This window comes from Malus domestica, chromosome 04 (assembly GCF_042453785.1).
Source record: "Malus domestica chromosome 04, GDT2T_hap1".
Taxonomy (NCBI): domain Eukaryota; kingdom Viridiplantae; phylum Streptophyta; class Magnoliopsida; order Rosales; family Rosaceae; genus Malus; species Malus domestica.
Genome location: NC_091664.1, coordinates 23,080,885 through 23,098,331, shown reverse-complemented (window position 1 = coordinate 23,098,331; position 17,447 = coordinate 23,080,885).

Below are 17,447 nucleotides of genomic sequence, written 5' to 3'. Positions count from 1 at the left end.
AACAAACATCAACAAATTCACACATCCAACCGTTCTTCAAGATCAAGCCCAAAAGCCTTTGAAGATCTGTTCATCACCGTTATTCAAGATCAACCCTTAACGACCATTGAAGAAACAATCATCCACCTTCGAGATCAAGCCCCGACGGCCCTTGAAGAAAGTGTTCTTCGTTCTTCATTCTTCGTTCATCATTCTTCCAAGATCAAGCCCCGACGGCCCCTTGGATCAACAATCATCCACCTTCAAGATCAAGCCCCGACGGCCCTTGAAGAAAGTGTTCTTCGTTCTGCGTTCATCGTTCTTCTAAGATCAAGCCCCGACGGCCCCTTGGATCAACAACATCAACAAATCCACACGTCCAACCATTCTTCAAGATCAAGCCCAAAAGCCCTTAGAGATCCGTTCATCATTGTTCTTCAAAGATCAAGCCCAAAAGCCCCTTTGAAGATCCGCTCAAATCCACCTTCAAGATCAAGTCCACGGACGTTCATCCTTAGATCAAGCCCAACGGCCCTTTGGATCAATCGCACATCCACAAATCAACACCTTACGGAGATTGAATCAGAGGATCAAGTTAAAAGAGATCGTAACCCCAAAATCAAAATCACAAAATATTTGTTTGTGCACGTTGTTCTTGTCTCTTTCGTTTCAGGAATTTTCCGTGTTCACAAATTGGCACGCCCAGTGGGACCATCTCTACCTCTCATCTCTTTCTCCGTTCAAGAAATTCGAGCACACTTCCAAAATCAATGACATCAAGGAAGGCTCAAGCTGTTCCCACAACCAACACGAAGAACAAGAGCATCCTTGCCGCAGGTGGCGCCATTTCAGGCATCGTAACTCGAAGCAAGGCAAGAGCTCTTGTTGCCTCCTCTTCCACCCCTACATCAACCCTGCCAAAGGAACAAGAGTACCCGAGGTACGAACCTGTGATCACCCTGGCCTCACTAAAGGCACCAAGGGAGGAAAGCCCGAAGAAGTACTCCGAGTCTTTGTTTTTCGATGCTGACTCAAGCGACAGCACATCCATGCAAGTTATGGCTACCGGAGCAACTTCAATCGATGAGCAGCTGGCTCAGATGAATGAAGCAATTGCAAGGTTAACCCAAACTGTGGAAGAAAAAGACTTACAAATTGCAGCACTCGTCAATCGACTGGAGGCCCAGGATGGCGAGAAACCCAACTCGAAGATTGATCATCTGAAGAAGGAAGACGACGAAGAAGACGAGCCCCCGGTGAAGAAAATCGATGTGAAGCCGGAGCCAGACCAAGCAGCGGCACTCATGGGATCTCTTTCTATCCAGCAGCTGCAAGAAATGATCACCAACACCATCAAGGCACAATATGAAGGAAGCTCTCATGCCTTCACGTTGTACTCAAAGCCTTACTCCAGGAAGATCGACGCCTTAAGGATGCCGAAGGGCTATCAACCGCCGAAGTTTATGCAATTTGACGGAAAGGGAAACCCAAAGCAACATGTCGCACATTTCATCGAAACCTGCAACAATGCAGGGACGGAGGGAGATTACCTTGCCAAGCAGTTTGTGCGCTCGTTAAAAAGAAACGCCTTTGAGTGGTACACAGACCTGGAGCCCGAGTCCATCAACAGCTGGGAATAGTTGGAAAGGGAATTCCTCAACCGCTTCTACAGTACCCGCCGCACTGTGAGCATGCTGGAGCTGACGAGCACGAAACAATGGAGGGAAGAACCAGTCATGGACTACATCAACCGATGACGTAATCTAAGCCTCGACTGTAAGAACAGGCTCTCCGAGATTTCTTCAATAGAGATGTGCATCCAGGGCATGCAATGGGGTTTACAATACATCCTTTAAGGTATCAAGCCACGAACTTTTGAAGAATTAGCCACCCGTGCCCACAACATGGAATTGAGCATCGCCCACCATGGAAAGAAGGAGCCAATCACCGATTTCAAAATGGATAAGGTGTTTACTTCAAGAGCAGACAATCATGGGAAAAAGCCCGCAAAGGAAGCTTTTACCACCAAAACCATCCCTATCAAGACCTCGTCCGCACCCGTCAAAATCTCCTTCAATAACAAAGCAAAGGAGATAAAAAGAAGCGAGCCTTCCCACACCCAAGATAGGTACAAAAACACTTTGAGGGAACTGGAGCAGAAGGTATACCCTTTTCCGGACTCCTACATGGATGCAATGCTGGACGACTTGCTGGAGAAGAAGGTGATTGAGTTGCCTGAATGCAAACGCCCTGAAGAGATGAATCGTACCAACAATCCCAAGTACTGCAAGTACCATTGTATCGTGGGTCATCATGTGGGCAAATGTTTCATCCTAAAAGAACTCATCATGAAGTTGGCACAGCAAGGGCGTATTGAGCTCAACCTAGAAGACACAGCCGCAACGCATACCACTACGATCATGTTCGGGTCCTTTGATCCCGTGCCTCTTCAAGAAATACCTGACCATTCCTATCAATGTACAAGCTACACGGCACCTTCTGCACAACCATCATTGGGGGCAAACGACCAGGATGCACCTATCGATGATGAAGAATGGTGGACATTGGTGACCTATAAGAAGATGAGGAAGCCAAGACCACAAGCTATAAAGCCAAAGAGGGAGCAAGCGAGAAAGCATCATCGCCTCAACAATAGGAAGCCTAAAAGAAGTATAAGAGCTGCTAAGTCAACATATGATGGGGAACCTATGGAGCAAGAGCCACGTATTCCCATCTCCTTGCACGAATACTTCCCGAATGACTTCTTCCAACAGTGCACTATCACTGCATGTCACATGGTCGAAGTAGAAATGGAAGAACCCTCAAAAGGCAAAGTTGTCACCACTGAGGGGGAAAAGACTCTTACAACTGAAGAAGGTCTGCCAACACACCTTAGCATCGAATGAGCGCTCCGGTTGCCAAAGGAGATGCGAAGAGCATTGGCAGCGGTCTTGGCAAGTCCCGACGACCAAGAAGTGCAAGAAAGCAAGAACGAAAGCTTGAAGCTTCGGCCATATGAATGTGCCACATGCTGTGCCGTCGAGGACGCAATCCACTTCACCGATGAAGACTTGCTGCTAGGATCCAAGCCTCACAACCGACCTCTCTTCGTCTCTGGGTACGTAAGGGAGCATAAAGTCAGCCGCATGCTTGTGGATGGTGGATCAGCCATAAATATCATGCCAAAGTCAACAATGACCACAATCGGCATCAAGGTGGATGAACTATCCCTAAGCCGTCTACTAATTCAAGGTTTTAACCAAGGAGGACAAAGAGCGATGGGCATGGTCCGAGTGGAGATGACCATTGGTGAACTCAAGTCAAGCACAATATTCCACGTGATTGATGCAAGAACTTCCTACGGTTTGCTCTTAGGAAGGCCTTGGATCCATGCAAATGGAGTAGTACTGTCCCCCATTCACCAATGCTTAAACTTTTACCGAGAAGGAGTGAAGGTGATTTATGGTGACACCAAGCCATTCACTAAAGCCGAATCACATTTCGCAGACGCCAAGTTCTACATGGATGAAGACATGGTGCCCGAAACTCTTCGAAAATAGATCAAATCCATGGGCAAAGCAACACCTAAAAAGCAGGAGTGGCAAGCCGTGCCAAAAAAGCAAGAAGAAGAAGTTATGCCATCTTCAAGCAAAAACAACAATAAGCTTGCTAAACCTGCAACAACCAAAGGGAGTAGAACGCCCTCAAATGGACCAAACATACCCGTTTTCCGATACATCCCGACGTCTAGAAGAAAGAATGGTCAATCCCCGTTTGAAACTGCAGCAAGCAAAGCCGATGCACAGCGGCACATGGATAATGTAAAATTGCTTAAAACAAATGCAATTCTGCCTTTAACACAGCTAGGCGACACTAAGGTTGCAGGACCATCACAAGGCTTCATAAAAGGCCTGCCAAAAGGGGTAGAACCAAGCTTTCTCCCAACCAAGAGGACCGAAGAAGGTTTTGATTCAAATGCCTACAAACTCATGTCTAAAGCTGGGTACAACTTCACCTCCTCTGCAAATTTGGGAAAGGAGGGTTTGAACACCATCAAAGACAACAAACGTGATCTCACAAAAACTCAGAAGAAGTTGGAGGAACATGGTTACGGGGTCAACAACAACAAAGCTGGACTTGGCTTCACACCAAATGCACCGGTGAAGATCGCCAGCAAGACAAACAATGCTAGCGCTCAACACATCAGCGTGAGCATTATACAAAATAAAGTAGAGCCTCAACCTGCCCCCCAGACGTCAGTATTCGATAGAATGAATCGTTCAAGACCCAGAGTTTCGGCAACTAAACTCATTGGCAGTCAAAACAGAACTTCCGTCTTCAAAAGGCTTAACAAGTCAGCATCTCGAAGCTCTGTTTTCAAAAGGTTGTCGAAACCTAAGAAGCAAAGCAATACGACTAGCTTTCCTCCACGACAGTCAGTTATGGAAAGACTTGAAGAAGCCAAAAAGCCTTCCAGAAGGAGAAAGACGACACCAGAAGTAGAAAAGATCGATCGTCTGGCAGAAAAAGATGACGTTCGAAGTTCCATTCCTTCAAGAATGAAGCGCCAAAAAATTTTGGAGGTTAACACAGTTGGATCACTGAAAGTAAAAAGGCGCACCATCATCCACAATGGACAATCTTCATGCCAACAAACTCAAGGGCTCAACACCGAAGAAGAGGCCCAAGACGTCTTCCACATCACAATCCAAGAAGGTGAAGAAGATGAAATCCTCGAGGAAGATGTCATTACAGCGCCGTCACAACTCGAAGATGGGGGGCAAGCCACAGTTGACGATCTCAAAGAACTCAACTTAGGCACAAGTGAGGAACCAAAGCCTATCTTCGTGAGTGCATTACTAAGTGCAGACGAGATAGAGAAGTATTACCAGCTGCTATTAGAGTACAATGACGTCTTTGCTTGGACCTACAAGGAAATGACTGGCCTTGACCTCATCATTGCTGTGCATCATCTTGCAGTCAAGCCTGGAACGCGACCAATAAAGCAAACTCAAAGACGCTATCGATCCGAGCTCATCCCGCAAATCGAGGCCGAGATTGACAAGTTGATCGAAGCAGGCTTCATTCGAGAGGTGTAATACCCCAAGTGGATCTCCAATATCGTCATAATCCTTAAGAAATCTTGACAAATACGTGTTTGCGTAGACTTCCGAGACCTCAATGATGTTTGCCCAAAGGATGACTTCCCCTTGCCAATCATTGAAATCATGGTGGACGCAACCACTGGCCATGAGGTTCATAGACGGCTCTTCTGGATACAATCAAATTCGTATGGCTCTTGAAGATGAGGAACTAACAGCATTCCGCACTCCAAAAGGTATCTACTGCTACAAGGTGATGCCCTTTGGTCTGAAGAATGCTGGAGCTACATATCAACGCGCAATGCAAAAGATCTTCAATGACATGCTACACAAGAACGTAGAATGCTATGTAGACGATGTGGTGGTCAAGACAAAGAAAATATTATATCACTTGAAGGATTTGCGAGTAGTGTTCGAAAGGTTGCGAAAATACAACCTCAAGATGAACCCGTTAAAATGTGCATTTGGCGTCACATCTGGAAAGTTCCTTGGCTTCATTCATTGTCAAGCATCGTGGCATTGAAGTGGACCAATCAAAGATCAAGGCCATTCAAATTATGCCCGAGCCAAGAAACCTGCACGAGTTGAAAAGTCTACAAGGACGGCTAGCCTTCATCAGACGCTTCATCTCCAACCTTGCAGGGCGTTGTCAACCGTTCAGTCGACTCATGAAGAAAGATGTTTCATTCGTATGGGACAAAGCATGCAACAATGCTTTTGAAAGCATAAAGAAGTATTTATCAAGTCCACCTGTCCTGGGGGCACCTTTACCAGGGAAACCGCTCATATTGTACATCGCTGCTCAGGAAAGTTCAGTCGAAGCACTCTTGGCACAGGAAAATGAATCCCAGAAAGAATGAGCGCTCTACTACCTCAGTCGAACGCTCACTGGCGCTGAGTTGAACTACTCCCCAATAGAAAAAATGTGCCTTGCTTTGATATTTGCCATCCAGAAGCTCAGACATTACATGCATGCTTACACCATCCACTTGGTTGCTAAAGCTGACCCGGTCAAATACGTCATGTCCAAGCCAGTTTTGACAGGACGACTAGCTAAATGGGCATTGCTTCTCAATCAATACGAGATCATCTACGTCCCAGCTAAAGCCATCAAGGGACAAGCACTAGCAGACTTCCTTGCCGACCATCCAATCCCAGCCGATTGGAAAATCTCAGACGACTTGCCTGACGAGGAGGTGTTCTACATCGACATATTCCCGACATGGACGATGTTCTTCGATGGATCTGCACGAGCAGACAGAGCGGGGGCAGGAGTAGTATTCATGTCACCACAAAGGCAAATACTACCTTATTCATGCCAACTAAGCGAATTATGCTCCAACAACGTCGCTGAGTACCAAGCACTGATCATCGGGCTCCAAATGGCGATCAACATGGAAATTACAGCCCTTGAGATATATGGCGACTCCAATCTCATAATCAATCAACTCCTGACTGAATATGAGGTGAGGAAAGATGATCTCGTCCCATACTTTCGGCTGGCAACGTAATTGCTGCAAAAGATCGAGGCCGTAACACTAGAACACGTGCCAAGAAAAGAGAATCAAATGGCAGACACTCTCGCCAACCTAGCCTCGAGCATAACGTTAGGAGATGACGAAGCCACAAACGTGCCAGTCTGCCAAAGATGGGTAATCCCGCCTGTCACTGAAATGGTACTAAGTGATACAAATGTTATTTCCATACTTCCGGTCAACGTTGAAGAATGGAGACAGTCGCTGATCAACTACTTGGAGCATGGAATACTCCTAGATGATCCAAAACACCGTTCTGAAGTACGTCGACGAGCGCATCGCTTCCTCTATTACAAAGGGACACTCTACCGGCGATCTTTTGAATGAGTACTTCTGAGATGCTTAGGCGAGGAAGAAGCCAATCAAGCCATGGAAGAAACACATTCAGGAATATGTGGAGCGCATCAGTCCGGACCGAAGCTTCATTTCCAGCTCAAAAGAATGGGTTACTACTGGCCAAGCATGGTAAAGGACTGCCTAGAACACGCCAAAAGGTGCCAAGCCTGCCAATTTCACGCCAACTTCATACATCAACCGCCTGAACCATTACACCCTACAGCTACTTCATGGCCATTCGATGCATGGGGATTAGATGTAGTAGGACCAATTGCGCCAAAGTCATCTGCAGGAGAAGCTTACATCCTGGCTGCAACAGATTACTTCTCCAAGTGGGCTGAAGCCATACCCCTGAAGGAAGTCAAGAAGGAAACTGTCGTCCGTTTCATCAAGGAACATATCATCCACCGATATGGCGTGCCTCGCTACATTGTCGCTGACAACGGAAAACAGTTCTCCAACCGACTCGTGGACGAGCTCTGCGAGAAATACAAGTTCAAGCAGCATAAATCCTCCATGCATCATGCTCCGGCCAACGGTCTTGCAGAAGCATTTAACAAGACATTGTACAACCTCCTGAAGAAGGTAATCGGCAGAACAAAGAAAGACTGGCATGAAAGAATAGGCGAAGCACTTTGGGCATACAGGACGACATATAGAACGCCTACCCAAGCTACACCTTATTCTCTCGTATATGGCGTGGAAGCTGTTCTACCGCTCGAAAGTCAAATCCCCTCGCTAAGGATGGCTCTACAAGAAGGCTTGACTGACGAAGAGAATGCAAAGTTGCGCCTTCAAGAGCTGGAAGCCCTGGATGAGAAAAGACTCGAAGCCCAGCAACACTTGGAGTGTTATCAAGCACGACTCTCAAAGGCCTTCAACAAGAAAGTTTTCCCTCGTTCTTTTCAAATGGGAGATCTCGTCCTTTCATTGCGTAGGCCTATCATCACAACTCACAAGACAAAGAGCAAGTTCACGTCAAAATGGGATGGACCATACGTAATACAAGAAGTCTACACCAATGGCGCCTACTTAATCATGGCGGAAGACGGCTTGAAAATTGGCCCTATCAATGGCAGATTCTTGAAGGGCTACTACCCTTGAAAGGCGACAACTCATGCTCTTTGTTCGCACGAGCCTAAACTGCATGAACCAAAGCTCCTGGCCCGCAAGAGCATAAACTGTGTACGGCAAAATCATCATCAAAATTACTGTTAAATTCATCACTCATTTGAACTACGTTATGGCTTGATCTCTTCTTTGGAAGGGTACATAGGCGGCTCGAACATTCAATTTCGAGTTCAGTCATATCAAAATTAAAAAAAAAAATATAAAAGTTTTATTAAAGAAAGTCAATTTTATTACAAAAGAATAAATAAATAAATACATATGTTATTATGTATTTACAAAAAAAAAAAACAAAAACAAAAACAAAACAAATGCATTGAGAGAAATAAAGTCCGTTTTATTTATTTTTCTGGAAATTTTACATAAATTTGCATTATACATACTTAAAAATAAATAAATAAATAATCAAATCAAATTTACAAGAGGGGATCTTCAAGGACGATCAGGTGCCGCCTCACCACTCGGCAGAGCTTCAGAAATGAGAAGCGCCGGAAGTTGATTGTTTGAAGCCACACCACTCGGCGGAACTCCAGGAAGAAGATGAGCCAAAGGTTGATCATTTGGAGCTTCATTACGCGGTACAGCCCCAGAAGACGAAGGCAAATGCTGCTAGAACAAACCCATAAACCTATGATGATCAAGTAAAATCTGACCATCAGATTCCTGCATCTGGTCAATCTTCCTCTTCATGTTTGTCGCATAGCTATGTGCGAGCTTATGCAATTGTTTATTCTCCTGCTTGAGCCCTCTAATCTCCTGTTTGAGACTCGTCACTTCAACCGCCAATGATTCAACTTGACGGGTTCGAGCAAATAGGCGTTGGGCCATATTAGACACAGAACCTGCACACTGCACACTGAGAGCCAGATAATCCTTAACAGCCAACTCATCAGACCGTTTGGAAAGTAGTCTGTTATCTCTGGGAGTGACAAGGTTTCGGGCCACCACCGCAGCAGTCATATCATTCTTCACCACCAAATCCCCAACGGTAAGAGGACCAGTAAGGGATATGAAGGATGGGCACCATATGTTATCTGGAGAAGACGGGACTACCTCTTCACCAAGGTTCAAATCAAAACGACGGTCGGAGGGTCCAGACATTTTCAAAGGTGTTGAAGAAAGAAGAGGTCGAACAAATCAAGATCTTAGAAGTGCAAGAAGGGAATTTCTACAAGCGAAAATTCAAGTGTGCTTTGAAACGAACTGCGTGCCTCTATAAAGATCAACACTCGACGGGATTTCAAAGATCGAAGAGGCGAGCTCAGAATTCGAAGAGGCCAATTCAAAAAATCAAAGAGGCAAGCTCAAAAATCGGAGAAGCATCTTGCTTTTCCAGACGCGTTAGCACCCGTCACGCGTAAACTCAGCTTTGCGGAAATCACGGGCAATTTGTTAAAGCGCCAATCCCAGATATCGAAGAGGCGCCAGTCTTTTTCAGCCTCGTCAGCACCCGTCACGCACAAACTCAGCTTTACGGAAATCACGGGCAATTTGTCGAAGCGCCGATCCCAGATATCGAAGAGGCGCCAGTCTTTTTCAGCCTCGTCAACACATGTCACATGCACACTCAGCTTGACAAAAATTACGGACAATTTGTCGAAGATTTCTGATAAAGAAGAAAGCACGTGAAGCCATACTGATCAAACACGTTGGTTGTCGACACGAGTAAAAGAATAGTACCTCTACAGGTACTAAAGAATTTCCTATAACTGTCCACCTTCACCCTCCATAGCAAGGCAGACATACATAACCTTTCTTCATCTCCGAGAACCTTTCTTCATCTCCGAGAATGCCTTCCCAACGAAGCCTCTCGAGTCACTCAGTGTTTGTTATTCCTTGGGGTACCTCTGCAAACAAATGACACCAAAGCAAAAGTATCTCATATCACCAGGGTAGAAAGCAAGAGTATCTCATATCATGCGTTCTCCCTGTCCTTTCCTTTTTCCTTGTTCTTACCTACAAAGACAAGGATAAAGAAAAACAATATGCCGGAACCTCCACTCAAACTCGGATGCCACATTTGCCTGGAGAACAGATAAGGCAAGTGAAAATGATACCTTGCAGCATGTGGAGACAACGTGCAGAAGAAACAAGCAGAGAAGAATGCAGTCTTCACAGTCAGCTCAGCAGAAGGAGTCCAAGCTGAGGAACTTAAGAAGCTGCCACATCTGCTTGAAGAAACAAGCAGAGAATAATGCAGCATGCACAGTCAGCTCAGCAGAAGGAGTCTGAGCTGAAGAACTCGAGAAGATGCTACATTCTACCAGAAGAATAGATAAGACAAGGGAAAATGATACATTGAAGCATGTGGAGACAAGCACAACAAAGCACGTGTCGATTCATCCGCTACTTCTTCAAAATCAAAAGTATCTCATATCATCAGGTTTGCAATCACTCTGGGTGGAGGACTCGTTTTGACCCTCAAATTCTTGGGTCGACTTGCTAGGCGTTGTGGGCTGCATGTGCCATTTCACCACCCTTGAATCAAGTCCTTAAAGATCAAGTCACCAACTGGAAGAAGAGCCCATCAATCTTGAAGATCATACCGTTGACCAAACTGCTCAAGTGTGAATTAGAAAGATTGAACAAAGCAACAAGTCGTCACCTTCACCTCGTGCCTGCTTGCCATGTGTTCGAGTCAACCTTCAAGAATCAAGCATCAACGGCCCTTGAAGAAGTTTCCGGCCAAATTCAAGATCAAGCCTCGACGGCCCTTGAGGAAATCACAAGTCCGATTCAAGATCAAGCGTCCACCATATTTGAATCAAATCCAGTTCAAGAATAAGCTGTGGAAAATCAACAATTGGAGGAATCCAAAAAAATCCTTCAACCCAGTTCAAGATCAAAGCTGTGGAAAGTCAACAAAGCGCAAAAACAAATACGTGCCGATTCATCCACTACCAAAGCCAAAGATCATCTACCACATAAAGCTCCTTGTGGTCCAATTTCAACCTTCAAGATCAAGCCTCGACGGTCCTTGAAGGAATTTCAAACAAAGTCCAAGAACAAGCATCAACGACCCTTGAAGAAATCTCCAGCCCAATTCAAGATCAAGCCTCGATGGCCCTTGGATTGACAACTACATTAAGGGACTTCAAAACGCATCTCCTACATGTAACAAGCACATGTATACAACGCGCCTTGAAGTGGGGGCATTTGTAGACATTGAAATTTCGGTGGCATAAATGTTAGCCATTGCATTAAGATTACATTTGTAAACATTGAAATTTTGGTAAAATAAATGTTGACCATTGTATTAAAATTACAACCTTCATTCACTTCACCTACATCATACACTAAGTTCACCTACAACATCCACCAAGTTCACCTACAACATCCACCAAGTTTCACCTACAACATCCACCAAGTTTCACCTACAACATCCACCAAAATTCACCTACAACATCCACCAAAACAAATGGATGGTGGTGATTCATTCCCAAAGCCTATAAATAGGCTCCTCCATCAAAGAATCAAGGAAGGAATTCACAAATACATTTCTCTACTCCTCACACATCCAAAATCCTTGAAGCTTTGAAACTCTAAAGCTCTCAAGCAAATCTCGAAGAATCAAGAAAGCTCTCTTTGTTCTTCGTTCTTCGTTCATCGTTCTTCCAAGATCAAGCCCCGACGGCCCTTGGATCAACCATCCACCAATTCAAGATCAAGCCCCGACGGCCCTTGAAGAAAGCACCATCGTTCATCATCCGTTCATCCAAGATCAAGCTCCGACGGCCCTTGGATCAACAAACATCAACAAATCCACACATCCAACCGTTCTTCAAGATCAAGCCCAAAAGCCCTTGAAGATCCGTTCATCACCGTTATTCAAGATCAAGCCTTAACGACCCTTGAAGAAACAATCATCCACCTTCAAGATCAAGCCCCGACGGCCCTTGAAGAAAGTGTTCTTCGTTCTTCATTCTTCGTTCATCATTCTTCTAAGATCAAGCCCCGACGGCCCCTTGGATCAACAATCATCCACCTTCAAGATCAAGCCCCGACGGCCCTTGAAGAAAGTGTTCTTCGTTCTTCTTTCATCGTTCTTCTAAGATCAAGCCCCGACGGCCCCTTGGATCAACAACATCAACAAATCCACACGTTCAACCGTTCTTCAAGATCAAGCCCAAAAGCCCTTGGAGATCCGTTCATCACTGTTCTTCAAAGATCAAGCCCAAAAGCCCCTTTGAAAATCCGCTCAAATCCACCTTCAAGATCAAGTCCACGGCCCTTGAAGAACGTTCATCCTTAGATCAAGCCCAACGGCCCTTTGGATCAATCGCACATCCACAAATCAACACCTTACGGAGATTGAATCAGAGGATCAAGTTAAAAGAGATCGTAACCCCAAAATCAAAATCACAAAATATTTGTTTGTGCACGTTGTTCTTGTCTCTTTCGTTTCAGGAATTTTCCGTGTTCACAACACCCGTCAGGCAAGGACGTGCGAACGCGCCAAGCCCAGCAGGTATGCCGACATCACCCACATGGGCTTGTCGTCCACTTGTCCCATGCAATAATGAGTCTAACGGCTCTATTTCTAATTGGGCGGCAAATTTTAAATGGGTCGTTGGTTGATCTAATGGTCCATGTGTAAACTTCTTTTTTTAGTTTTATATTTATATATTTATTAAATCCAACGGCTAAGATCGAATATAATCAAATCTAACGGTAAAAAAAAGATCTAATGACCCAAATTTAAATACAACAGCTAAAATAATTTAAAATATATATATATAACTCAAAATTCACCCAAAAATGCATACATCTCTATCATGTGTTTCATATTCTTCTATAGTGTTGCATGAGTTTCATGTGTTGATTTAGTGATTTTTCAATATTTATCCGAATTTAAATATTTTTAGATTAAAATGTTCATAAAATTAATTTCGGATAGTCTACATAATTTTTTTTTAAAGTTAAATTTTTTTTTTTAAAAAAGGCTAAATTCATTCTTTAATAATTTGTGGCTAAAATTTAGGTCAGAAGGGTTAGAGTAGAAAAGTTGTTTCTGGGTTTAAACCTAAATTTTCTGAGCTAAAAATTTTAAGTTTTAATCAAACGGTTGGAGATTGTCTAAGAGATGTATTTCGGGTGAAAATTTGGGGATTTTGGATATGGGGTGGGAATCTCGGTCTGCTCCTCACCCTGGACGGATAAGGCAAATGGGCCCAGTGCATCAACTGTAGCAGCACGTGAGGTTATCAGCTGTAACACCATGTGAGGTTATCTCCAAGGGAGAGGTGGGAAACAGAAAAATTAACTCAAATTTTGGGCCCAAAACCTCTTCAAGTGGTGTATTTTGGGGTGGGAAAAATAAAGATTATGGGTTTGAGAGTGGGTATTTGGGTCTTGCATCCACCCCAGATGGATAAGATTGTAAGTGGGCTGAAGGACAGAAGTGAGACCAGCTGCAGCAGCTAGCCCACCTGAAGACAACCCTACGCGGGCCCGCGCAAGTATCTGAAACGTTCATAAAAATAGAACAAGATAGATTATACAAAAACTAACTTCAAAATTATTAGCCAAAAAAAAAAAATCAATAAAATACAAAGGGTAAATTACACTTTACCACCTCAGGTTTGAGGTCTATTGCAACCTCATACAACATCTTCAAAACATTTCACTTTCATACCTTAAGTACTATTTCATTTCATTATAATACATTCGTTACATTTTCCATCCATTGATCCATTAAGAGCTAACGTGTCTACCACGTGGACTCCTAAATTTGTTCCACGTCAAAAAAAAATTTAATTTTTTACACATTAACAATATTATAATAATTATACTAAAAAAATTAAAAAGAAAACTGAAACCATCTTCCTCGACCCTTTCTCCCTCTCATCCACTCTCTTCACCTCCCCTTTCATCCAAAAAAACCCACCCCTTCCCTGCAACCCAAATTCCCCATCCCACCCCACCTTCTTCACACTCAATTCGATCTCTGCAAAATGGAACCACAACAAGTAATCGAGCTTCGCGTCCACTGGCAATTCATATTCCAGGGCTTTGCCATCAACGACCGTCACCGATTGGTACAATTTCATCAAAAAATAGTTGGGGCTCTAGTTTGTGTTGGCACTAGTGTTTCTAGTGGAGACATATCAGACGGCGAATTCGGATACGACGTCGGTGAATCGAAAATCCTTGTCATTTTGCCATGAGCGGGCGAAGAGGTCAGTGTCGTTGCTGAATCTGGGGCCAAACTGATCAGAGCCGCAGGTTAACGGGCTGTAGTTGACAATAATGTAGTTTTTTTTCCGATGGAACCGGCATCATAGGAGTCCGGGTCGTCCCGAATAAGCTGAAGAAATCTGATGACGGGAAGGTCAGCATGTGATGTTGTGCGCTTCGATGGGGGTGGTGAGGAGTGTAAACATGGGGAGGAAGGCGCTGAAGGTGGTGGCCCGACAGAGCTGCATTGTGTGGGTTTTATATCTGGGGATTTTGGGGGGGTTTGGGGTTTGAGAGAAAGAGTGTGAGAAGAGTAGAGAAGGGTGGGGAATGGGATTCTGGGTTTCAGTTTTTTTTAATTTTTTTAATAGGATAAATTATTATAATATTTTTTTACTGTATAAAAAAAAATTGCCACGTGGTACAAATGTGGCAGCCACGTCAGCTCTTAACGGATCAATTGATGGAAAATGTAACTGATGTATTATATTGAAATAAAATAGTACTTGAGAGATGATATTGAAATGTTTTAAAGATGTTGTAAGTAATTGAAATCGACCCCAAACCTAAGGGAGTAAAATGTAATTTACCCAAATACAAAAGTTTAACAAATTATAAAGTTGGGGGTGAGGATTTTAGGTCCCTTACAGTTATAGGAAAAAATTGTCTAACCTCATACGTATAGGTAAACAATGGAAAATACAGGTCTAAGTTTTAGGATTTTAGCCCCTTGGGTTGGAGATAGCCTAAATAATAGCCCACACGGGCCCTGCTCAACATATGCAACAAAGGGGACAAATTGTCTACGGGCGAGCGCACGGAAAACAACTTTTCTATGGCCCAAATTGGTGTGTCGTTGACATCCAATTGTTGTCGTGTCTCTTGAGTTTTGATCTAGTGTGGCATACCCAACTACATCTCTTTTTTAATCTAACGGCTTCAATTCAATTCAATCAACTTTTTTTTTTTTGGAAGAGCAATTCAATCAACTTTAACAGTAATAAAAAGGATCTAAATGCTCAAATTTAAATTCAACTCTCAAGATAATATTATTAATTAATCCAAAACAGATACAACACCAAAACTCTTCCAAAACTCTATAAACACCCATCCATTTGTTCACTAATCCATAAAAAAAATTCAATTTTCTCATATTTTACTACTAAATTTATTTATTTTTAGAATTTGAATTTTTTTTACATAAAAAATTTCATAAAAATAATATAAGAGAGATTATATAAAAACTATCCAAAATTATTGGCCAAAAAGTAAAAATCAACGAAATACAAAATTTAACAAATTATAAAGTTTGTGGGCGGTGAGAATTATAGGCCGCTTACCTTTTTATTGTTAGATGAAAAAATTGGCTAACCTCATATATATAAATGATAGTTGAAAATAGAGGGCTAAATATTGAAATTTTAGACTCTTAGGTTAGAGATACCCTAAATAAAAATGCTTACAGAAAAGAAAAATCCAACCACAGTTTGGTGTTTCTCTCGCTAGTAATTTTGTATGAATTACAAACCCTAATGGACCTACACCAGCATATCTGATTACGTAACTTATTTTTTATCATATTATTCATATCTAATTACGTAATTAAACAACTTCAAGTTTTCAACAATAACTAAACCCTAATCATAATAAAAAATGATACTACTTAATCGATACATTGGATGGGTTAGACATTATTTGAGTGCGACCACATGATATATATCTATATATATATATATAATAATAATAAAAATAGAAAAGGGATATTCAAAAGAATATGATTTGATCCTCTGGATATTTTAAGACGTCCACATATTTCACATTAATTAAAATAAAATTGCTAAGCACCTTAATTAGTTTTCTAAAAGATATAGATTCAAATGAAGAACATAAGCCAATTAAGTTCAGACGTTCACGTTTAAGCAATCTGATGTTGTATGCGTCATATTATTTACGTGCTCATGGATACTTACGTAAATCTATTTCATATGATTTTATGAGTCGTATATATTTGATATTTCACAGGCTAAAGAATTAATCATTGGACAAAATGGCTAGCCTTTAAAAAATAATAATTGTTGCAAATGAATGGTCCTACCAAACTGTCATGCAAATGCCAGATGTAGAAAGTATGACAAGAACAAGTGGACGTTGAATAATTGGGACCCCTAACAATATATGCATTGTTGGAGTGTAAAATCTTTTTGGGTAAAAGACAAATGAAGATTTTGTCTACAAATATCCAATTTCACACTCCCATTTCTTCACTTATTGGATTTTTTTTTTTTTAAATGAAATAAAATTTTAAGCGATTTGCCATATCAACTTTGAAATCATTAATTTATCATCTCACTCTTATTCCATTAGGTTTTTCATTCAAAATAAGTTATGACTTATGTTCAAAGTTGCCTTGTCTAGCGGGTGGCGACGACGTTGAGTTGGCGGAGGAGAAAGACTCAACATTAAGATGAGCCGCCTGGTGGTGTAGTACGTTTTAGCCAGCTTTTGCTCCACTATCAACCACCAAAATTGTTATTTTTCCTGCCCCACTTTCCTTTCCCAACCCGCCTACTCGAGTCTCGTATGGATATGCAAGAAAGGGTGCTCCTAAGTGTGTGTAGGGGTTGTGTTTGTTCACGATGGGCATTTCAACACCTCATTACTCCGTTAAGTTCATGATTACTTTGTCATATCACCCTAACTCCATTAAGTTCTCTATGATCCATTAAGTTCTCTATGATAACTGTAGGATTTAAAGGAAATCAATTGAAAATGTTGTGAAATTAAAGGAACACTTTTCTCATTACTTAGTGCTTTAATTTTGGATAGAGAAAATTGTAACAATGGTCCCTCAACTTTAACCCAATTGGAGCAATGGTCTCTCAATTTTATTTTCATGACTATTGGTCCTTCAACTCGTCAAAATGTATAGCTATGATCATTTTCCTTAACACCGTTAATGATTCTATTAAAATCACTCATGTGTGAGGCATATGAGACTGACTGTAGGGGTTGTTGGTGGTCGTCAAACTCGCTTTTAAGCTTGACCGTCACTTTGAGGCCGGAGAGATGGAACTCCGTCATGTCTTTCGATTTTAGATCTTCTTCTCCATTGCTATTGAGGTGCTGATCCTTCAACGACGACAACCTCTTCACAAATGCGGCCGAGAAATTGCTGCTTCGCTCTCGGATT